The sequence below is a fragment of the Manis javanica genome, chromosome 1, assembly GCF_040802235.1.
Source record: "Manis javanica isolate MJ-LG chromosome 1, MJ_LKY, whole genome shotgun sequence".
In the NCBI taxonomy this organism is placed as follows: Eukaryota; Metazoa; Chordata; class Mammalia; order Pholidota; family Manidae; genus Manis; species Manis javanica.
The window spans coordinates 48,921,150-48,946,589 of NC_133156.1; the positions used below are offsets into that span (position 1 = coordinate 48,921,150).

At 43.5% G+C, this 25,440-nt stretch overlaps 1 protein-coding gene across 18 annotated transcripts in view; it reads left to right on the forward strand.

Annotated features, from left to right (window-relative positions):
- The window catches only part of TENM2 (teneurin transmembrane protein 2), a 1,157,254-nt gene that overhangs the window by 1,032,432 nt on the left and 99,382 nt on the right, over positions 1 to 25,440 (forward strand). The window lies entirely within an intron of this gene.

Sequence of the window (25,440 nt, forward strand, 5' to 3'; positions counted from 1 at the left end):
TTGATTAAATACATTCAACCAAAATTTTCAAACCAAACTTTTTTTGTATTTGGAAATTTGGTACCTATTGCTAAAGATTTAAATGTAAGATAAACATTTCAGTGTTAACTGTTGGAGTTAACATTTTGGTAGTCTGGATTCTGCGAAGCAATAATTCTTACACAACTTCTTTCTAACAAGTTAAATGCAAAGTATGGCTAAAACCTCTAGAACTGCATAGATACAAAATAGACTTTGAATCCAAATCAGCTACAATTCATGTATATCTTTAGAATATAACAGCACTGTTTACATAATCTGCAGTTCACTCTTAGGAATAAATCAGGATGCACATTGTGTGATTAGAATAGTTTTATTCTCTAAATACAATCCAAAAGTGCGTTGTTATTCCTACTATCTGTCACTGCCACCACCACTGCCGCCCCCCACCGGTATATAACTTCAGAAGGCCAGCGAAAGGCTATAACAACAGAGCATAAAGGAGCCGTAGCCTAGGTCAAAGTCACTATGAACTATCATAAACTCAGATAAGTGTCTCTTTTAAGAAATAAAATAAATTTTAGCATGTTTTTTGAGCAGAATTGTTGGGCAAAATGCAAGGAGAAATCAACATTCACATTGCCAGAGAATGCAAGGAGGGAAACTAAATGCTAATTGAAGATTGTTGCTATTATCTCCTGAATGTGGGCTGTCCAGACATCTGCTCTGAATAATACAAAGTAACACACCCAAGGAATAAATCCACCAGCAATAGGCACCAAAGCTAGCTGAGCTGTTAGGTGTCTGGGTAGTAAGTAATGTCTGTAATGGTTATTCCAACCCAGACAAAAGTTGTTTATTTTGTCTATGTGGTCCTGACCTCCAATTGCATTTTGGAATCATGTGGACTCACTTCCTAGGACCGTGTGGAGCTGAGTGACCTGCCATGTGCCACAAGTCAGAACAGTTTTCTTTTCCCTCTATTGCACTGGGACCTTTCTATTTTTCCACTTTAATTGGTTGGGGAAAGAAATAGGTTCTTGTGGTGTTAATAAGGAAAATGAATCTTTACCCAAGGTAAAACCAGCCATGCAACAATCTGATGTGCTGATTAAGTGATTGTCGTCGGAAGTAGACAGGGTCACTGTCCAAGAGGGAGAGAGCTTCAGAACTACAGGGAACAGGATGGGAAGAAGGCGACTGTCAAAATTAACCAACTTCAGACTGAGTACAGCTGCCACTACATCTCATTCCAGTTTCATTCTAAGTTTTGGAAACTTTTTTCTTGTAGCTATTACCCTTGAACAATTGAGCTTTCATGACTCTACAATGAGATCAGGTTGAGATGAAATTAGCCCCTGTGGTTTCGTCTTTACCACCAGGTGTATGGAAGCAGCTAATTCTCTGATTGGTTAAGTAACCTATTTCCTCTGGGGGTTCTTATTAGAACCTATCCTGGGAGCCTCATCTTTGTTGAACTGAACACCTGAAGAGATGGTCTTCCACTGTTAAGGATTACAGACAAACTTTTAGTGGAGCACAAAGGATATTTCACCTCTGGTTATTTGCCCCCACAATTTGGCCAAAATGTAAATCTTCCCATTGAAGATCAGAAATCACCATGTGCTAGAAATTCTCTTTGGGTCTGGGCCAGGCCGTCTGCCCAGGTGTCCTACCCAAACTCAGAACAAAGTCTAGGAGGTAGAAGTTACAGGAACACATTTTCAACTCACTTCAAAATGTAAAATAAAATGAAAGGAGAAATCTGCTTTACAAGTAGTGAGATTCTCATCACTGCACATGTTTACTTTCTTGGTTTAGTTGTTGAAGAGGGACTTTAAGCATCAGTTGGAAAATAGACTAGGTAGATGATACAAAGCTTGCCCAAACATTATGGCTCAACCATTCTGTGGCTTAAATGAAATATTTTTTGTTTGCCTCCTATGTGATTTAATACTACGTGCCCATTTAGGGAGCTCCTATCACAAAATAAAAGAGGGAAAGAAGGCTTGATGTTTTAGTTCTGTGGGGAGACAGTGACATGGAGCCTTCATGTACCTCAGCCCTAAGGTTTCACTGGGTTCTGTTGATGTCCTAGCTGGTGGCCCCAGGGCCAGGACTACACCCAACAGGGAAATACTTGATCTGGGGTGTTACTTTTCACAAGAGGAAAGAACTAAAAAAGTCTGGAGCTCTTAGAACAGAAACCCATGAGTGAGAGTCAGCATGAGGAAGATCCTAGACTTGAAAGAAAGGAAAACTGGTAAGAGTAAGAGCTATTGAAAAAATGGGAAGCAAGTGCTGGGTTGCTTGAGCTTTTACAGAGAACCAATATTCTTTCCAAGTCTATGATTCTCAGATACCACAGCTTGCACTCAAGACTGTGCATTAGGGGAAAGGAACACAAACAGGGCCCTAGAGATTTGAACTCCCTTAGATAATCATGATGGACCTTTTCTCCTTACTTGTTATATAGTCATTGTAGTGTCATGAAGAATAGATTGATGGACAATGGGGGACATCTGTGTTCAAGGCTTGACTGTGCCATCAACATTCTGGGTACCCGTGGAGAAGTCACCCTACCTTCCTAGCCTCAGTTTCTTCCTGTGGCAAATGAGGGGGGTTGGACCACATAATTGCTTTCCATAGGTGTGGTCCACTAACATGAAATGATTTCCATTGGTGTGCAAATGTATTTTACTGAATAATTACATAAGGCTTTTAAAAATAAGTATTAGGAGAAGCTATAACTAGCTCATCAAACTCATGATTATACTGGTATTATTGCTTAGGGATATGGCAAAAGTAGATAGCAATGTTAGGCCTGAGTAAATTTAAAGAAAAATGTAAAGTAAATAACAGTGCAGATATTGCAAATATCACGAATGCAATATGTGATTGACTGAATTTAGAACATACTTGGATGAGATCTTCTCTCAGGACTTGCCCATCTCCAGAATTTTATGACTATTGATGCAAAATTATATGAATGGGCCACTCCAGTACAGTCAACCCTCTCTCTCTTCTGTAAGGGGCACAGTCGTTTTCTAGGTAGGATCCCATAATATGCACTTTACATCAAAGGGTTAGATAGAGCATAGTGTTGGCTAAGCCGGTGATGCATTGTTCAATTGTTGAAGATAGTCAGTGGTACCTTTTGTTGACTTAGTCTGTCTGTTCATCTCAGGTCCAGTTTATATCTGGTTTACCAAGGTCATCTTTTTGTGCATTCACGTCCGTACATAGTTCATCAGATTCCTCTTTTTCCATTTACATTTGTGTTCATAAAAAGAAATGGTGTTAAAGTAGAGGTTCTTCTGTCTAGACCCACTTCACTTGAGTTCAGGGCAATGAAAGTTTGAAGTGCTTAAGATGCAGGCTTCTGTGTCAGTCTATGTGAGAGCAAATCCTGGTCTTTCCTAACCTTTATGCGCCTCAGTTTCTTTGTCTGTAAAATGGGGGTGCTAAATACTACCTACCTCAGTAGGTTCTATGTAAAGTACTTGGGACAGTGCCTACTGTAAAGAGCCCAGTAAGTGTGAGCTAACATCATTGTCATCATCCCTCCATTGTAGCCGTCATTATCCAGTACCAGTGCAAGACAAATTAAAGGGCAAGGACGATTAGCAAAACAAACGTCTCATTAAGACATTTCTGCTACCTTCAGCCTCCCTTTCCTATGTCTGTCCCCGATCCCTCCAGCAGTTAGCAGCGTGTCAGAAGTAGCACCTACCCGCTACCCGTTCCCAACAAAGGTTTGTTCTCTAACTTGCTGGTATCTGGTTATTAGAGAGAAGCACAAACTTCCTCTCTTCCCTAGAACAGAACCTGTTGATTTTATCAAACAATCCAATTATGCATGGAGTCAAGTAGTCTTATATTGATAGAACCTTATTGTGAAATCGGGGCTTGCTACTTGCAACCAAAATTTCTCAAACTAGACCTCTTGGACATATTCTGGAGGAGGGAAGAAGTCTATGAGGATTTATTTTTAATTCTGGGTTTCATTTTTATAATAAGTGCAATTCAAAAGAAAAAAACTTTTCCTTTGAAGTATCAGTTTGAAATTCTGTTATTATTGAGAGAAGAAAGCTGCAGATCTTCCAAGTCAGGGTTTCTCAAACTAGGGACCACAGACATATTCCGGCCGAGTTTGGAAGGACACTGCTCTCCTTTAAGAAGGAACCCGGCATTTCTCAGGTTTGAGGATGCCGCCAAGTCAGCGCCCTGGCCTCTCCTTTTTGTACTCCTTCCCATTCCTCCTGACCCTGGGTTCCAAGATCATGTTTCCATGTGCTCTGTACATCAAGGAATAACCCAGGAGGCTCAACTTTGACTCAGTTGGGTGGCACACATGCCTTCTGGAGATGCAAGCCTCTCGCTGATTGTCTGTCCCTATTCAGCCCAATAAACTTCACAATTATCCTCGTTCCTCCTACACTGCAATTGCTTGAGTCCTTGAAGAAAGGCCCAGGGTAACATCTGGGGATTCGTTGCAATTCCTTGCCTCATCTCCTGGGTTGTCAGGAGCCACACAGAGTATCCCAGATGTTCATGTAAGAAACAGATTTTGCATTTCCTCTCAAGTTGCCTGCCTAATGGGGTTCAGTCTTATACCAACCCACTTCTTTCATAGCACTTTATCTCACAAGCTCTTTTTTTTAAAAGGCTTGCCTTGATTGTCTTTGCAAAATAGGGTACCATAATTTCAACAACCCGGAAGTCAAAGTCAGGGTTTATTGCCTTCCTCCTCATCCTTTTCATCATCTATTTCTATGCATCATTACAATCAGCCCCACAGAAGGCCCATCATATCATGGACCGTCTCTGAGCTTTTCACTTCATTGGTAATAAAGAAAGAAACCACACGAGACAGCAGCTAGGAGAAAGTTAAGTATTTCATCATAAACATTCTCAGGATAATTAGGATGGATTAAATTACAAGAGAAAATGCATTTAGTTAATCTTTCCTCTAATTAAAAAAATATCCCTGGTTTTAAGTAAAGTGTTTGTTTTTAAAACATATTTTTATTGTAATCAGGAAGGGGAGGCCTATTTGGACCTCAGTGATAGGATGCTACATCTGCAAAGTAATTAAAAATTACCAGTCAGTGGTTTTTTTTTATTATTAAGATACTTCAGGAGCCTGCTCAGTCCTTTCTCATAGCTTTCACCATGGGATTCTCCACCAGCGACCTCATTCTGCGGTCTACGGTGGTGTTATTCTCTGTTCCCAGATCCCTGAAGGTGTGGCTGACCCCTTTTGGTCAACAGGTGTCAAGTGGGAAGATTAGTTCAACAGAGGTTTATATACTTTTCCAAATGATCAGGGATAATAGTCAAAATGACATGTGTAGGTGACACAAGGCATCCATAAACTAGAGCACAGACCCAGGCTAGCCCCTAATGGGTCCTATTCCGAGACTGACAGAGCCCAGATCGCCCCAAGCCCAACAGGTCTGTCTCACAAATAAGGAATCATTCACATTTCCTCCCCAGTTCACAGCTCAGCTCAACTGCAAAGCTCACTCCCTACTCTCACCCCAAACATTTCTAGAAGTTTCCATGGGTGCCTCACATGCTTACCTTTAGCCCATTCAGACTCTTCAAGTTTGGTCACCTCATTGTTGCCTGCTGACTAAAAAATTCACTTCAGGGAAACCCTACAGTATTTCCCCTACTGCCAGGGTCTGTGCCAGGCATATGACAACCAACACCCTCAGTGAAGTCCTCAGCACTCTACTGAAGTCCTGCTGTGTTTTCACTGTGAAGGAGAGAATACCACACTCCCCACCCCGAGGAACTTTATCAGCAGGTTCCACATTCCTTTGAGAAAACAGCCCTTCATTTTTTGCCTGTAGCCCCTCTCCCATACATTGTGGTTTTGTCCCAGGGCTGGGCTGTAAGACAGACACCACAGGACCCTTTTTGCTTCCTCACTTCCCTGCGGCCTCTGTAGACCCAGGGGTCAAGGGTGATGCTCACAGCCAGGCTCTGAATTCCAATTCAGACTCAGTTAGGATCCCTGTCATCGACACAACCAGCTCCTTGAGAAAATCGCCTCATACCTCATTTAGGTTAAGGCTTGTTTCCATTTTCAGCCAGATCAACTGCAGAAAAAAGAGCCCCTGTGATCTCCCCTCCTCATGTTAATTATCCCACAAAAGGAACAGAGAGGCAACTGCTTCCACATCACCTAGACTCCAGATTTCCAACAGTTTCTGGCATGCTCTTTGAGGCTGCTAGTACTGATCATGCATGACACCCGCACCCCACAGCACCAGCTATATATCACAAAACTATATCCTGCCAGACCCCAGAGAAAGGAAGGGTTAACCAATATTCTAAAGACTGAAAGGCCCACATAATTGCTGTCCAGAGGAATTAAAACTGCTGACAATCCTGGCCACAAATTCCGAGTTTAGCTGCAGAAGCACCATATTAGCTATGAAGCTGGTTAGAACTTGGCCCAGAAGGGTCATCTGTCTAAAGGTGTAAGCAGAGTGATGGGCTCTGATAAGTGTGAATTGTATTTCTTTGTTTCTAAAATTATGCTTTAACTTCGAGAGGGATTGCCAGACAGCTTTGTCTAGTTGTCTAGAAATACTGCCAGGGGGTGGGGGCTCCCAAAGATTATAATATAACCACCTCACAAGCACAGAGACGTTTGTACCTGATTTATTCCAAGTTAGCAAGCTGTCCATCACTGGTGGTGCTACTGCATCTGGAACAGTCTCCCTAATGACTCAAAGCTGTGGCATCTGCTTTGCAGAGAACGTCCTAGCAACAGGCAATGAGAGTTTTTCTCTGGGTTAGGTGTATGTGTGCCTGGGAAGCCCACATTGTCACTAATGATAGCGGCAATTGCAGTGAATAGGGAGGGAGACAAATTGAAGATATTGACAGCAGTAAGAGAAACTAGCTTTTTCCTATTAATCCAAAGAATGCAGGCAAGTTGAGATGGGTCCCCTAAGCATGTTGCTACCAACTTCTTGCCAAACTTTGAATATGAACTGATTTAACTTTTTTGTTTCTATTTAATGGGGTCAAGAAAGATCTGTATCCATTCACTTACTGACCTGCTCTCTGGGGGCCTAATAAAGGAAATGTTATCATGTCATAGAGAAGCCTAGCGCAGGAACTACTCTACCCAGAATGAATCAGCTTGAAGCACATAATATACATCAACACCCACTCCAGACTCTCAGTATCTCCCTCATAATGTTTGTAGAATGTAACATCTTCCCTCTTTGCTAACTATTAACACTCTTTGTCACCACCTTGGTATTGTAGTTACTGTGCATTCCCTGGGTGGGGTGGAGAAATATGTAGCAAAGGATTGAATGCATGAGCTTTGGAATTAAGGAGATTTGGCTTCAAATTCAGCCTCCATCAGTTGCAAGTTGGGTAATCTTTGGCAAATTATGTTTTTTCCGGCATCTCATTTTTGTGCAATTGTGAGGACTTCGCTTACAAATGAAGCTCTGAACGCATTGCTTGATACTCCATAAATGTCAGCTTAAAAATCACAAATATTTTTTAAGTCCTAAGTGTTTTTAGGAGTCATACATATTCTTGAGCTAATATGTTATAAACATAAACAAGAAAGCCACATGTGTATCATCCCATGCCGTGTCTGGTGTCCACACCTCCTCTGTCTGGTTCCAGCTGAGCAGTGGTAACCATGTTCTTTGCTTCACTCATCAAACCCTTACCGAGCACCTGCTGTGTGCTAGGTGCAGCATGAGCTTCCTCTGGGTGTGTCCCTAGGGCAGCGGTAAGAGAACAGTGGTTGCCCAGGGGCTGGTGGCCCTCTGAGAAAAGTCAGACCTCAACTCTTTTTTTTTTTTGCCCACATGACACTTCACTGTTTTCTAACTCAAGACATACTTCCCGGTGTTTCCGCCAATAATTTGGGGGCTATTTTCCAACATTGTCCCTTGCTCACAGCCTACTAAGGAGATCAATGTAAGGATAGAAGCCTTAAACTTCAAATGGTCATTTAAATTCATTTGTAACACAATGTAATTACATAAAAGAAAGCAGTCAGGTATCAAACTGTGGATCCACACAAATGACTCCCTCATAAGTGTTAATATTTTCAACAACGAAAGAAATTTAGTTAAATCAAATGAAGATGGCAACTCATTAAAATTTGATTTTCCCTCCTATCCTTTTTTATCTTTTAATCCATCGTATATGGCACAACTTGTTCTGTTAAATAACACTCATTAATTAAATCTCATCTTCTCTTCACTGTATCTGTATTTTTATTTATTATGAAAACCATCATATGCTTATAATCTAATTTAGTTGGATTAGTGCTTGGACATCTCTAGATAAGAAAACCTTGAGGTTTTGAGGTGGAATTACTGGCAAGGGAGGGAGTGGAAGAAACCAAGTTCTCTTCTCATTTCCCCCTGGCAAGAGGTGGTGGGGCAGGCCTCTCCTCTGTTGGGGGAGTCAGCCTAGATTTGCTTAATGAAGCCCTATAAGTTTGTATCTTTGTTGAGTATGGGGAAGGGAGGGAGGGCAGAATCTACAGAAAGAGTTGTCAAAGCAAATACTCCCATGTGGGTGAGGCTAGCACAATGTATGTGAGGGCTTAAAAAAGGGTACAAGCCAGTAGGTAGTGGGGATAACCTGGAAAGCAAACACCCCTCTATGGAGGGCAGACATGACCCTAGCTAATTGTTGCCATGTAGAAACACAAGCCTAGTTTTACCAAAGTTCCCGGTTTTGCAATAGAAGCCAGCTATCAGGATTTGATGTGCCTACTTTCCCAATTTCCAAATGTTGGCAAGCAATTCAAAGTTTGTTAAAATGCTATCTATACAGGCCATTCAAATAAGACAGAGGGCCAAACAGACCAGCCATCTGTGGCCACTGACACTTCCTCTCGTGCAAGATTAGTATTGAAGTAGGGAACATCATTGCCTGGATTGAGACTGGTACAGCTTTGACTTTTCTCCCTTGATACCCAACTCTCCTGGTGACTGGTTTATGCTGGTGAGAGTCTCATGACCACAGTATAATGGTGATACTTGGCACTTGCCTGGTGAATTTTCTCCAAGGAGCTCAAAATACTTTGTGTTGCCTCGGTCAGCCTCACAACATGCCTGTGAGACAGGCAGGTAGCTATTGCCCCAAACACACGATGAGCAGCCATAGAAAGTATTTCACACAAGACAGCTAGGTTGACTCATTGATTTAAGTCCATGGTCTACACAGTTGGCAAATACAGCATTCAAGAAGCATGGGCAGAGTTTCCCATTTACTGCCTCCTCTGCTGCCCTTTTTGGCTTCTCTTCCTTCCATCTGCTCCAGTTGATAGCTGAGCTCCAGATCTCAACAATATATACAAGCAAACCGAGCGTGAGTGTGAGTGTGTACACGTGTGTGCATGCATGTGTGTGTGCCCATCTGACTTCTCGGCAGGCCCAGCATGGAGCATCTGCACCCATTACAATATGTGTCTGCATTGGTCATTGGTCTAACGCCATGCTCTGAAATGCTACTTTGGCAAATGCTCAAGACCTAGAAATTCCAAATATGTAACCTCAGGACTCTGGATATATGTATTATACTAACAGTGCCTAATAATTCATGCTGCTTCGGGTCCCTAAGTCCCTTTCTCTCCCTTAGGCTAGTAGAATTACAACTGTGAAGGAGGAGCCTTTCCCCTACAGAGCTGGCATATATGCCCTCACTTTAGCCACAGTAGATTAACAGGAGTGGCCAAATAAAATAGGGATAAGGGCTAGAGCCAGGAGCAGAGATCTCTGAACTGACTTGTGTAGAACACCTAAGGAAGTCCCACCGACCAGCAGTGATTAGAACTCTGCGTGTCATCATTTTCCCCTCTCTGACAGGGTTCAAGGGCTTTGCTGCACAATCCCCCTGTGTTGCTCCTTCTGCTCTGCTTCAGGGGCTCGGCACTCTTTGTCGTGCTCTACTCAGGGGAATTCCATGGCTTTTCAGGCATAACCCAGAGAGAAGACTCCAGTACAGCAGTGTAAACCTGCTGATCTTTTTCCCAGGACAGCAGAGCCCAAATATCCTCCATTTTCTAGATTGCTTTGCCCTTCCTTCCAAATGGTCTCAGATCAGGCTACTGATTCCTGGGAACAGTTCCCAGCATGACATTCTACTACAATCATTCACATTCTCTGCATGCGAGCATGCCATAAACATCCTGCAGAGGCGGATGCAAAACCAAACACCTGGCCATTTTAAATGCATGTGTTGATAGAACTAGACTTATTGACATTGGAACTACAAAGGCTGTCATACCCACCAGCTTCCCATCTGATCCTGCAAGTTAGGATGCTCTTCTTTAGAGTCAAAGGAAACTGCCTTTTCCAGGGATGAAAACTTTAAACATCCCACAGAAAAGCATGTGCAGTCCCTTCTTGATCTAGGCAGAACCGCAGTTGATTATGCTTCCAGAATCAACCATGCTGTTTTAGCTCATCCCAGTGATCAAAATCATTATTGAATATTTTTAAGTATGTATATTAAAAAAACATATCTTTATATAGCCAGGTATAAAAGTACATACCTGGGTATATAAAGAGATGGCTTTTCTGCTGCCTTGGGAGGAATCGCCTTGTGTCTTCCACTTGGCTGTTCAGAATGGAAGTTTTCAAAGGTCAGCCGAGGCTTCTCTTTATCTTCACTCATCACGCCTCTCAAAGTATCATACAGACAAATCACCATTTGTATCTTTCCCACACATATACAAACATGCATTCTTCGAAGTTAAAAAGGCACCATGTTGGGGACATCTCTGTCATAGAAGCCTCAGGATGACTTTAAAAAAATCAAGAGAGCCACTGGCATCCTCAGCACAGCCAAATCCAGGAAAACACACAGTACCCTGCTGTACAGGGTGCAGATCCCAGCACAGGGGACCCTCATGGTAGGTCTGCCAGCTTTGGATTAAATTGACTCCTCAAGGCAAACAGTGAAACTCAGGAAGGCTCAGGCAGGCAGATGCCCCTGGAGTTCCCACTCAGCCCTGCTCAGGTTTCAGAAGAAGCTGAAGTGAAATTGCAGATTGAGCTAGACGCCTGGGCTCACCAACGGTCACTTTAATGGTGTGTCTGGCTCATGCTGACACCCTGGGATGGATCTGCCTGGACATTTAAATTTCTATTTCCATCACCGGTGCAATTAGGTCACACTGAGTAATGCAACTTTAAAATATTTTCTGATGGTAAAAGCAAACGATTGCAGCGTTATAAAATCATGTCTTTAAGGAGACATTAAGATGTTCCTGATACTGATTCCAGCAAGATAAAAAGCTGCAAGCCACAACTTTGAGGGAAAGGAGGCAGAGGCCCTGAAAACAGCATGAGGCTGATACATAAAGAAAGCTGAGCTGGGAGTGGCTGTGGAGGCTAGAAATGCACATTGCTCGGGGTTTTCCTTATAATTTGTTTTTCCTCCCAGGCTGTGGCTTCACCCCTTTCTATTAAAACCCTGACAATACCTCCTAAGAATGACAGTCTCTGGCAGAACCAATTCCCTTAGTTTGGCCAACCCCAGTGCCCAGCAGCAACACACAGTGTCCTGAGGAATCTACGTTCTCCTCTGACTTGGAGCAGGCGTACACCAGATGCCCTGAAAGTGCTGGCTGGCTTGAGATTTTCTGGGCATGAGCCTCCTTAGTCATTTAAGAGAAAACAAAAAGCCACATTGAAGCTAAGGAGAACAGTATATAGTAAGAGGCCACTGTGAGTTAGCTTCAAAAATACTGTGTTTCTTAGCTGCCAAAATAGCCCATTTGTTAGAAGTGCAGAGCCGGATTTGAAGAGGAATAGCAAAGGGAGTAACTAAGTAAATCAAGGGTTTCTCCTGAGTTTGGGAGCTTTGAAGTCCTCTGGAGGGACTGACCAAGGGATGTGGTGTCCTGTGATCTCAAGCATACATTTGAAATGGGGGCAGTATCACCCCCCAAAGGAGTGAAAAATGGTTCTCAGGGAGGATGGAAAAATCTTACCCTTTTTTATGTAAAAAACACAAATATATATTCAGGCAATAAACAGGTATGGAATATATCTATGGCATTAAAACTTATGGTGGAAAGAGGAATTGAGGAAAAGGTCTAAAGAGACACATGGAAAAGGAGATAAAGATAAAAAAGAAGTTGAGAATATTCATTTGGTAAAAGGGACGATAGATTGATTTGTTTCTTGGACGTCAATAGAAGTAGCCTCGAGTTTCTTTACCAGCGATACACTATTGCTTAGGAATCTTTCTGCCAATTCATGTTTCTGTTTTTATTACCCACCTGCCTGCTGGTTTGGATTTATCTCAAATCAGTTGGGACAGGTCAAATAATTGATTTTATAGATGTTTTGCATTTACTGATAACTGAGTTTCTTTTTTGGTGAACAACAGCTAACAGTTGCTGAGTACTGACCATAAAACTTGCCAACCCCGGTGCCACATTCTTAAAATACCTTCTTCATATCTCATCTTCATGTCAATTCTGTAAGGCAGAAACTATTACCATCATTGTACAGGTGAGAAAACTGGCTCAGAAAAGTTAAGCAATTCATGTCTTAACTGTCAGTGAACGGGGAGATGAGCTCCAAATCCAGGTTTACTTGACAGAGACCAGGTGTAACCATTACGCTATTTTGATCACTTGCTTTGACCCCAGGTAGCTGCAGCAAGAGAGTTACTTTGTAGGCCAGCCATGAAATCAGGTTGTATAGGCACCAGAGATGCCTACTGGTGAAGTCACTGCCAGCAGCTTTCCTCTGTGGTGGAGGACACCCCCCTGTTGGTACACTTTGGGGTTCTCCACTTTACCAGTGCCCCCCTGGCCAAAGAGTGCACTAAGTTATCTCAGATTCCAAAAATGAATCATTGCCCCTCAGCGTGGGCATGATTGGCCAACTTCCCTAAATTTAAGTTGACTTTCTATCAGAGTTCACATTTCCACCAACTTTTCATTAAATTAATTATTCAAAACAATTCAGAGTTAGCGTTCTCACAGCAACTGTAACTCTGCCATGACTATATTAAGGCGTAAATTGAACAGCATGTTTTGCAATAAAGTTAATTTTATATTCACCAGAGAACTGAGTTATAGTTGCTGTGGGAACCATCATTTCGAATCTCTTGACTTTGTTGCATTTACATTCTCAGCCACAGCATTGCACACCATAGCATATTTTGCTTGGATGCTTAATTTGCTTCACACCATGGCCTGGCTACCCTGAACTTGGAGGGCCTGTGACAGACTAGCATAGTAGCCTTCTAGTTTTTCCAGCCTTCTTACTTATTCTGGTACCTGTGACACCTCACGGAGAACATCAGAGGAACTAAATGATCCCATTTTATCTTAAAAATGTGTGTCATGAGGAGATGACTTTCTTTAGAAGCATAGTCAGTGATAGGCACCAAGTCTCAGGCAGTGTTGACTAAAGCAGGCAGTGCCTTTGCATTTATGTGGAGCCAGGATTCTCATCCAAGGGTATTTGGGCTCTGTGCTGTATTATTCAGTACACACAGGGTGACCTCTGAAGCTCCAAGTCCTTGCAAGTGCCATTAATCATGCAGGCATGCATGGCCATACATCAGAACTTATTGGAGCTCCAGAAAAACTAAACGACATTTCCCAGAGCCACATAAAAATCCTAGCATCTCTAAATCAAGACGCATTGCAGGGCCTCTCTAAAAGAAATGTACAGTAGAACTGGAATAGAACTCGGGCTAAGTCCTGATGGTATGGAATTGGTAATGTGTGCCAAAGTAAAGACAGAAGCTTGTTTGGGAGGAATAGCAGAGGGAGATGAAACTCTGAGATGGTTAGAGATGCAAGCATTCCGTCTACAAGTATTATCGATTTTTGTACCTTTATTGGAAAAGTCTGTCATGCTTTCTGCCTCCTGGGGATTGCTCGGCTGCAGTGTGGAAGTGTGGATGTGTGGAAACTGCAGGTTAGCAGCTGAGTAGCAGCTCCCATTCACCATGCAATTATCCATTTAGCTAAAATGTGACTTAGCAGAAACATTCTGCTAGTTCGCATGTTTAAAATGTATTTGAAAGGAGGGGCTTTTGTTTATCTTAATGAGAGAATTTTGAAGAGAAAAAGTCTCGCCTTCCTGAAGGCACACTTATTATGCAGACCTGAAGAAAAGCACCTAACAATAGCATAGGCCAGGTTGTTGGAATTTTGCCTCCCATTTCTATACTCTTTCAGAAAAACAGAAGTCTCCTTATTTCTCACACTGTGCTACATATAAATACAGCTCCTGATGGGGGCCTACTGCAAAATTTATAAAGACCCTGTAATGACCAGTGACCTCCCCCCAGTCCTTGACAAGCTAAAACCATGTTAAGAAAGTACTAGGACCCTACATGCAAACAGAATTTCAAAGAGCAGGGTAAGTTCATGACGACTCAGGGCTACCTGGGTCCCAGTGATGGGAAGGAGTGCATGATAGAAGGCTCTAGATTCATAGATAAGGGCAGAGGTGGGAGATGCCATGCCAGCCAGAGGAAAGAAAAGAGGGTGAAGAACAGAGGAGAATGGAAGGTTTTTATTGTTTCTGTGCTAGGAGAAAGTAACATAAAACAAGATAAAATACAGGCCACTGTTTGCAGTCATTTGACACACAGTCATTTGAGAAAAAGTTTTCAGAGGATTTGGAGGGATTGTTGGTAAGGAAGGTTTGACAGATAATAAATAAATATAAATATATGTATGTATATATGTGTGTGTACACACACAGATGATGGATGGATGGACGGATGGACAGAAAGAAGTTGGATGGAAGGATGGGTAGATAGAGCAAGTGTTTTGAGTGTTTCCATGTGCCACAGTTCAGATGGGTCCAGATGACCTATAGAGAGAAACAGAATGCAAAGGGATTAAATTCCAGGAGTAATGACCTGAGAGGGTGTTTGGGGGTGGCCCCACAAAGGCCCGTTACCAAGCAGAACTAGATGAAGTGGCAGAATCAATGCAGCCTTGTGGTCTGAAGTCATTACACAGAAGTCAGGGAGGCCGTTTGCTGGAGCTGCTCTGTTACACTGTCAGCTCCAGCCCTGGGGATAGAACCTGGGTGACCCAGGGTCCTCTGCTCTCCCTCACCCACGCTGCCTTTTCCCTCCAGCTCCACATGCCGTCCTTTAGTATAGGAAAGCAGCTCAGAGCAGAGGGCAGAATCACTGCAAAAGGTAGCCTCCTCTCATTTGTTCACTGATTCCCAGCTGAGGAGTTTAATTGGTTTGCATCTCTGGAGTGCTAGCTTACTGACTGTATTTTTTCCCTGCTTTTGTGATCCAAACGTCTTTCCTTTCGGAGGGATGTGTAGAGAACCCTAAGCACATAGAGCATTAAACCAGCCATGTACAGTCATGGCAGCAGGGCACCCTGCCCAAGCCACAGCCATGGCATACCAACCTTCTCCTTTTGGCCTCCTCCTGGCCGGCCCCCAGATTCAGTCCTTAGGGCCCCATCCCCAGTCTGTTCTCCCAGCACAAAGGGATCCTTTTGAAAATTCAAATCCAATCAAGCCATTCCTCTGTTCAACAAACCCTCCCAAGGGCCCTCTTTCCATACCCCAGCAGAACACCCCTTTCTGTTAACATACTTTTCTGAGCCTGGTTGAGATGTCCATGCCCTGTGATCCTTTACAGTCTCACCTCACATGCCTCTTACACTTTCAGGGGAAATCTGCAGATACCAAGTCCCATCCCTTATGCACAGGTCTTACTCATGGAACTCTCAGGAAATTACCTCATTCTTCTCATTGCCATTCCAGTCTCTGGAGGGCACCTTCCTGGAGTCTTTGCTACACTGACAAAACTGGTCTGCTTTAAGCAATAGCCGGCAGTCCCTCCTCACAGCCAATTGAAGTGCAAATCAGAGGCTTCCCTAAGCTACACAGACCCTTCTGCTACCATTTGCTGTTACTTTTAACAAGAACAATAATAATAGCTATCCATTCTAGAATGTTTACTCTGTGCACTTAGACCTAGTTTACGGAGTGTGTGTATTACTCCATGTATTTACACATATTTATATAGCATGCTAAGCATGTGCTATGTATTCTCTTTTAAACCCCAGCATCCCTCTGGGATAGGTACTTTTATTGCCCTGGTTTCACAGATGAAGAAACTAGGAAAAAAGAGTGTATAATTTTTGCCCAAGATCATGCAGCCAAAGGGTGGAGCCAAGATTTGAACTTCTGCAGCCTGGATTCAGAGCCACTGTTCTCATCACTCGTGGTCCTGCCGCAGGGTTCCTGAGCTGATGCGATGCTTTGGCCTAAGGAGGCAGCAGGATCAGTTAGAAGGCCCAGCATGCCCACCCAAGAGACTCAGTATTAAAGTCTCTTGCCCTTGGGGGACTTCCCCACCATCCCCATCTTCTGCTTCTGTGCCCACCCAGGAAAAGAGTCAGCCCTCACTCTCTGTCTTCAATAATAACCAATTATCCCAGGTTGCCTGTGACTGAGAAGTTTCCTGGGACTTGGGACTTTTAATGCCAAAACCTTGTTAGTCCCAGGCAGGTGCAGACAGTGGGTCACCCTAGTTGACAGCAGAGGTTATGGAGCCCATCTGCCTGGTGTCAAATCCCGGCTCTACCACTTAACAACTCTGCAACTTTATCCAAGTTACTTAACTTCTCTGTGCCTCCACTTACTCACCTATAAAGTGGGAAGATTGTAGTACCTACACTGTGGAGTTGTCTTTAGAATTCAACAAGCTAATGCGTGAAAGGCCTGTAAAGAGTGCCAGGCACACAGAAATGTCTATAGACAGGAGAGTTTGCTATTCTTTTTGTCATTATAATAACAGTGTCTTAAAATTACACTAAAATCTTGGAATTACAGTCCTGGAGTAGATTCTTTGCCTAGCTCTTTTAACATCTACCAGAAACCAGCATTTAGGGGTTCCTTTACATTTCCTAAAGTTGGGCTACAAACAGCAACAACAAAAAACATGTGGCAATTTATCGTTGGCCTGATTTTACTCCAGTTAAAAGAGAGCCGTCAGCCCTGCAGTAAGTAACAAGTCCGTGCCCACAGGCCTCCTCAATGTTATTTGTATTTTTATGACTCTCCTGTGGCTCTAAGGATGCTCAGTGGTTGTAGAAATTGGATGGTTAAAAATAACAAATAAGAAATCAAAGTCGCGCCTTTGTCCCTATTTCCATACCGGGTAGCTACCACATTCATTATTTGTTGGACAGCTATGGGAATAAGCAACACAAGGTACAACAACTTGATTATCCTCCAAGAACCAAATTAAACCATTGAGCTTTCTTATTATTGTCATCCCTGCCTTTGTGTAACTCTTGTCACCCTCTTAATCTACCAACGTGCCTCTCTTCTACCTCGCTGGGTGCTCTATTCTGTCTCTTTCAGTCAGAAGGCATCAGCTTCTTACAAGTTGAAAGGCACGGACCTACTCCAGCACTCATCGACAACCGCTGGCATCAGCTTGGTTTGGACCCTATGCCGCAACCAGCTGTTTCTTTTGCTTGGGGAAGTGTCATCCATCCAGGGGCTTGGGGTGTGGTCTGCGGGAAGCTTTTTCTTTTTCCTGGCTGCTGAGTCAGGGGCACAGGGAAGCAGCAGAAACACCACATAGCTTATGATGCATTCATTCCACAGTATCTCCAGGGCTCGGCACGGGGTGGGAGCTGGGAAAACAGCCTCACGCAGCAGAGTCAGAGTCTTTGCGCTTGGGAAGTTAAGAAGGCTCCCTGGAAGATGGGCATTAGATTGCCGGTTCTCAGCCTCAGCTGTGCATGTAGGAATCACTTAGGGAACTCAAAACATAAAAAATACGTCTGCCTGGGTCATCCTTAGAGATTCTGGTTTAGCTGGGGTGCAGCCCAGCATGGTGATCTTCTGGAACCCTTAGGTGATTCTCACATGCAGCCACGTTGAGACCCAGCACTTGAAACAAAGGATGAGAAAGAATTATGGCAAATGCTACAGAAGGAAGAGTAGGAGGCGCTGTGAAGTCACAGAAGAGGGGAGGAACACGGAGCTGGCAGCCAGAAAGCCTTCCCTGAACAAGTGCTAGCTGATGAGGATGAGTGGACTTATCCAGAGTATGGGGAGCATAGTTTAGGGAGAGGTATCTGCACGAGCCCAAAAAGAGGATCCAGGCTGTGTTCTAGGACATAGTGAGACAGTGTGGCTTGAGCTCAGAGAGCAGGACTGAAGTGCCAGGAGACCAGTAGACTGCACTGGGCAGGGCCAGGTAATGCAGGGCCTCCAAGACCCTTTCGGGGCTTTAGGACTGAATCCTAAAGCAGTGGTTCTCACACAAAGCAGACATCAGAATCCCCCAAGGGCTTGTTAAAAATGTAGATTTCCCAGTCCCATCCCGCAGAGGTTCTGATTCAGTAGGACAGGGATGGAGCCCAAGAATGTACATTTCTAGCAAGTTCCCAGGTAAAGCTGCTGCTGGTCCCACACTTTGAGAAGCACTGCTCTGATCCAAAACAATGAGAGAAACCCCTGGTACATTTTCAGCAGGAGGCGGCACCAGCTGGTGTGTGCCTTAGCAACAGGTGATATTCACCCATCACTAGCCCACTACATCTTCCTTTGATCAGGTAAAGTGGAAAAGGAAAGCTGATGTTCCAGGGGGAAGAAAGCCTCCCCAAAAGGAAAGCACAAGCTTATGTCAAACCCCAAACCCTGGTGCTACTGGTGAATATGATTTACTCTTGGATTGCTTAAGTAACTGACACGGGGTTTCCCTCCCAAGCAGGGGTATTCCCAGTTGTTGCATAAACTCTCAGATTCCTCCCTCCATGATCTTCTGCTTTAAAAATCAAAAAGAAGTAGTGATTGGAGCTTGAAGCATTAAAACAGTGAAAATATGCCTTCCTTTCTCCTTTTCTGTAGAATGTGGAAGGGTTGTTTTTATTTTTCAAGTTCACCATTTTTTTAGGCCAAGGCTAAGCTGCTGCCTTCCTTCTCCCAGGCAGATAGAAATGCTGCTGATCAGCGAGAATCCAGGTGCAACCAGGAGCCGTGCAGCACAGACAGCTGGATCCAAATTTATATCACCTCACGGAGGCTCTGCTGTTTCTGTAGCTGCTGGGGTGAAAGGGGGTGTGATTTCTGCCATATGAGCAAAAGACAAGCAGTAGACCATGGAAAGGATCACTGGCCTTCTCAGCCCTCCCCACCCCAGGTTTCCCCATGCTAGACCCCACGCAAACCCTTTAAGACGCTGTTGAAACAAAGGAAACCATCTGCCTCTGGATTTTCCGTGTCATCACTAACAAAGTAGAGGCAGCTGTTCCAGCCCAGGTTCATGGCTGAGCGTCCCTGCCAGTTTGTGCCTGGAAGCAGAGCCCTTGCACTGCTCCCTGCTGTTCACATGGATGAGCGGGAGGGACAGGCCCTACCATTTCCCAAGTACCAGAATGCTTCTTTGGCAGCCGGTCTTCTAAAATCAGTTGGACTTTTCCCCAGAGTGTCTTGAAGCACCAGATTAATTTTCTGAGCGTTTGCCACTGCTGTTTAGTTATAAATGGCCACCGATCCCCTAGCGATTCCCGGTTCCCAACACCTCAGCTGTTTCCAATTCTAAAGAGTTCTGGAATGCAGTGGCAGACTCTATTACATACTTCCAGTGTGCGTCTGCTCTTTAATTCCACAGCTCTCAGAAAACAGTGATACTTAAAAGAGTTGGGAAAGTGGGGAATTCCCTAATTAAGTTAAAAGGCGAAAGTACAATTCTGCCCAAGAGAAGCCGCCATTTATTCCAGCTTCAACTCTCCTGCTCCTCAGAACTGCCCTTAGCTTCATAGGTTTTCTCCTCACAGGTGGACCAATGTAGCATTCCTAGATTCCCAAGTGGTGGTCATAGGGGGAGCATGGGTTTCTTAGAATGGGATGCCATCACATACTGAGGACACTCAAGAAACCTGCATTTTTTAATTTGAAATAGAATAAGCTTTTGTTTTGTTCCTGATCTGGAGATGAGGCAAAGAGAAATGGCCTGCACTTCAAACTATGTCCCAAAGAAAAGGCTACCGCTAATTAAAATATTTGTAATAGTAACAACTGTTATCAACGCAAACAACAAGTGTTACTATAAATGTGCCAAGCTCTCTGCTAAAATCTTTGCCTTTATCATTTAATTTATTCACTCTGGCATCCATATAAATTATCATCATCATTCCTGTTAAGTTACTCATTCAACAGTTATTGTCTGTCATGCACCATTTTCTTCCTAGACCCTGAGGCTATCACAGTGAACAAGAGACAGAAATCCCCAGCATTCAAAAGTGCAGATTGTAGTCTTTGAGAAGGACAGTAAATAAGATTAATTAGTAAGCTATATAGTTTTACAAGCAAGGTCAAAGGTGAATCTACCAGGTCAAGGCCACACAGACTTCAAGAAGCAAATCTAGGTTTTAATTCCAGAACTCTGTCTCCAAACCAGTTTAAGGTTTACCCCTTGGTTCAGAAGAGAGTTCCCACAAGGATTTCATCCAGGACTCAGTAGCTCTCCTAGTGATCTCTTAAACCAGGCAGAACATCTCACTTCTCCAGCCTTCCCTGTCATCTGCCTACGTTTACCTGCAGCCTGTTTTGTGATTCCATTTGCATTTCCATCTGAGTAGGGTGTTGTCCTCTCTGCTTTTCTTAGGTGTGCTTGATATTGAATGTTAAAATCCTACTTCACTTTCCACACCCCTTATACAATATTAGCCACTTATTTCTACCTCTGAATTGCTACACATGGCAGAACATTCCTTGATGCTTTTTTAGAAAAGCCTTTTATGGTAATTACAGCTTTCTTTGAGTGCATTTATGTTCCCTTTTTACTGTGCTGCAGGCATTATTTTGTTCATGCCTAATTTTTGTTAAGGCCAAAAGCCTGCCTACCTGGTTACTGTGTTGACAGATTTTTTTCTTTAAGTGCTCAGAATTTTACATGTAGAAAAGCCTTGGAAACTATTCCATGTCCACTCTGCCAAAGGCATTAGAGATGCTGATTTCAGTCAGAAGTCACTCATGCATTCATTTCCCTATTTACTGAGTACTGGCAATCCACGAGTAAACCAAGATAGATGTGGGCCCTGCCCTGACAGGTTTACTTCAGAACTGGAGTGCCCAGAGCTGCTGTTCAGTTCTGCACTGCACAGTTCTAGGGGCACCATTCAACTTGTAGTTAATGATGATATGCACATTTGTTACAACAGTTTTCAAGCAGGTGACTGTAAAATGTCTTAAGGAAGGGCTGCTACATGGGCTAGCAAGCAGCAGGGAGATGGCAGATGGCTGTGATACAGTGTGGTGGAGAGGGAGGAGAATGTAGGATAAGGCGCCATGACTGCATATAGCCTGGATTGGGGAGCTTTGAAGAGGCCTCCTTGGATGACTTCTGAAGGGGGGCGATTGAAGTTAGGCAAATGAGGAAAGAGAAAAGGAAAGGCTGAATGGCTTTGGGCCAAACAAAGCCTGAAGTGTATTGAGGTAGGCTGACGTGATGAGAGCCAATTCATATAAGATCCGTAAACCAGTTTAGGACTTCAGACTACCCTGGAGTCAATGGAAAGCTATAGACATGTTTTCAGCTGGTTCCAGAACAGAGAGAAAAGGATGATGTTGCAAGACTGGAGGCAGGGAGACCAGTTAGTTGGCTTTGACCAGAATCCACACCAAAGATGAGGATGGCTTGGGTTAATGTGGTGATAGTGGGAGTGGAGGACAGATTACGAAGATATTTAGGAGGAGGAACAGACAGGACTTCTTGCAGTTAAGAGACTTAGCTGTTGACTAGATACAAGAGATGAGATAGGTGGTGGGAGGGGGAGGAAAATTAAGAACCACTCCGAAGTTTCAGTCTTGGACAGTGAGGTACATGGAGGTGCCATTCATTGATAAGGGATCAGTGTTTTTGGTGAGAGGGAGTAAAGAGGTTGAATCCCGTTTGAGTTTGAGATATGTTAGTGAACAGATGGAGATCTTGACATGCAAGTTGGAGTCTATTTCTAGAGTTCAGAGAACTGGAGATGAAGACTCAGGAGTCATTTGAATATAAGGGTGTGCTTGTGGTTTATTTTTTTAAATCATTCTAATTTTTACAAAGTAAAATCCTGCCTACCTGGTAACTACCTCAATGGATACTTTTTTTTAGTGGTTGGAATTCTATGCCTAGAAATGTCTTATAAAGAAACTTCCATTTCCACTCTGCCAAAAGCACTGGAAGTCTGATAGAAACAGCCCAAGATAACAACTGATGCCCCTGAATGCTCTCCCTAGGAAGAGAATTTTTGATCTTTGAAAAGGAGTCCCCACTATCTTCTCATGACCCTTGGAGGAGTCTATAGATAAGGGCCAGGCTTAAATGATAGAGCACCACATAATGGTTTTCCATTCATTCAAGAACCTACTATGTGCCTGACACTAGGCCAGGCTCTGGGATCCAGTAGCAAACAACGAAGTCTCAGGTCTCATGCAGCTGTAGGTCCAAGGCAGGGTTTCTGTCTTGGCACATTGACATGTGGGACTGGATCATTCGCTGCTTGTTGGGGGTGGGGGCTGTCCCATACATTGTGGGGTGTTGAGCAGCACCCCCTGCTTCTTCGCACTAGATGTCAGGAGCACCCTCCCAAGTTGTAATAATCACAAATGCCTCCAGACATGGCCAAATGTCCCCAGGAGGAAGGGAAGGGGACAAAAGTACCTCAGTTGAGAATCACTGGTCTAGGATCATGATAGAACCTGAAGTCTCCAGACAGCCAACTGTCTGGGTTATATGAAGAACCCTAAGCTGTGCCTTACCACATTCTATATTGGTGGTCTCAGATGAGGACACCCAAAGAAGTCAGCAAAGCTAGCCTAAAATCCAGAAGACTCCATACAGGAGACCTCTTGGATTCCTAAATGCGAGCCCATAAGCCCAATCCACCTCCAGTTATAGGATACTCTCCAGAGAAAGCCACCACCTGATACCCATTTGCCCTCCAGACTAATTGCTTCCCACGTTTTGTTTTTCCCTAAGTAGAAGCTGGCTTTGCACTTTACAAACACTATGAATCACCTCCTCGGAAGGCCACCAGCAGAATGAACTTGTGCTGGGGGTAGCCTGGGGTTGCCTAGCAACGCCACGCACGTACCAAGGCTGCTTTCTTCCTCTTCAAGCTAAAAGCAAAGTCCTATCCATTAATTCCTAGCTACCTTGAAAACTTCTCAGAGATTTGCCAGCTTCCTACTGTTTGTGTTTTCATCTTCCTTATATAATGCGGAGAAAACCCACTACTGTGGTCTGTTTATCTCACTTCAGTTGGTCGGGGGTCGGGGGTGGGGAGGGATCAAGAGAGAAAGTGAAGAGGGAAAAGAATCTCATTCAATCTAGGGGCATCCATATTTTAAGTGCGTATCTCTGACTGACGTGCTAGTGTTCCTTGCAAATTTAAATTTTCCGTAGCAGACATGGGTTTCCTACACAATGAGGCTTCTGTTAAGACTTTGGGCATCATTTTAGTCAGACACAAGACCTCAAAGTAGCTAAATAACAAAGCTCATATAATAGATGTCATGCTGAGCAAATGCTGGTCGGTCTGTCATTTAGTATTTTCTCTACGATCCATTCCCCAAAACCCTACTGGTAGAAATTATAAAGCTGGATGTGGCTAGAGGTTGAAGATACCCTTTTCCTTGAGAACCTGTGAAATGTCCTTGGGCTTTCCCTACTGAGTTCCATTTCGCTCCTGCAGAATGCTTGTAACATTTCTCTAAAACTGGGGATGGCATCCCCTCCCGGTACTCTCTAACAACATGAATAGGGGTTTGTTGCTGGCCAGGGGTTTTTCCAGGCCAGGCCATGGTTAACTCCTTGGTAACTGAAATGTGAATCTGGGTGTTGTGAGGACAGATGTGGAGACCAGCCAGTCTTCTCTGAGGCATGCAGACACTGGTGCTTCATTGGCATCCTGGACTTAATGCCATGCTGTGCTATGCAGCAAAAGAAAACAAGTTTCTGGGTAACATTCTCCTCACTTCTTGTCAAGACAGCTCAGCCTCCTTACAGAGGCTTCCCCACATAGAACTTTCCTTCTCTTGGTTACCCTGTTCCCTCAGGTCCGAACCTATACCACGTTCTCAAAAGTATGAGGGACAAGCATTCAGAAGTGAAACTCAAAGAAGTAAATTGCAACTCAATTCCAGACCCTCTAGTCCTTTCTTCTTAGGAGGAGTCCTTAGAAATTCACACCACTGCCACATGCGCAAATGAGGTTTATTGGCATTCTCATAAGAGGTACTCAAGAGGAGAGAGGAAAGACGCGAAGTGAAGGCCTTTGGAACACCAGAAAGCAAAGTGGGGGAGACACACGCTTTTGATTCAGAAGATTTGGGCCAGAAAGATTTCAAATAAATTACCTCCATCATTACAAAACTCTTCATCCCTCCACCATTGCCCAATGCACTTTGCAATTTCTTTGTTTAAAAATAGGTATAGAAAGAGATGGAGATAGAGGTGGTGGCAGAGGTAGAAATAGATACTCAGGGAAGTTACTTTCTGGTGACAATTAAATTAATGGTCATTTAGGGTATATTAAAATGAAGTAAGAAAACATACCTGGATTATACAACTCAGTAAATTTCCTAGAAGTCATTGCCTCATACACTTAAATAAGGTTAATTTTACGGTATGTAAAAAATGGCTCAATAAAGCTGTTAAAGCAAAAAAAAAGGAAACAGATCTAGGAATTCTTGCCAGCAAGTGGGTTTTATGAGTGCAGCCACATCCTACCAGTTCTGTGCTTCTCTCTGCATCAGTCTTATAAAGGGTGATGGAAGCTCTGCTAGGGAGACCCATCCCATCTCCCTTGAGCGCCTGACCATTTCTTATCTTTCCTCACCCAGACCCCTTTGCCCAAGCTCAGGAAAGTGGTAGCTGCAATTGTGTGGGGTGCTGGGGCAATTACAGAATTAGGTAGGCTGCTGATGTCACATTCCCCCACCCCAAAAAATAGGAAAGAAAGGAAAGGTTATCACAAAAAAAGAAACACTCGAACCCCACTGATTCCCACATGCACATATACATTCCTCTATCTTTTCCCCATTCATGGCACTTAGCACCTACTCTTTCCACAGCCTTCAGATTCTGCAGTGTTTTTAAATCATGCCATAAATAGGTTGAGTGATAAACAGCTGACATTTTTAAGTGCCCCTTAAAACTAAATATTACAAAAATATGAAAATAGCCTAGCAGAACCATCCAGTTCTTGGTCATAAGAAGCTCATGATAATCATATGTAAATACATCCTTAAAATTCTGAAAGATGGAGGGCACTTTGCCTCCATCCTGGGTTGATAGGGAATTTTCTCTCTTCTGCAGAAGGCACTTCTAAAAAAAGAAAGAAAAGATTTTTTTTTTTTTTTGAGGTAGCATCAATCCTGAGCCACTAGCTGGAAGTAACAGCCTAGCTAGTCTTGTAAGCTCATA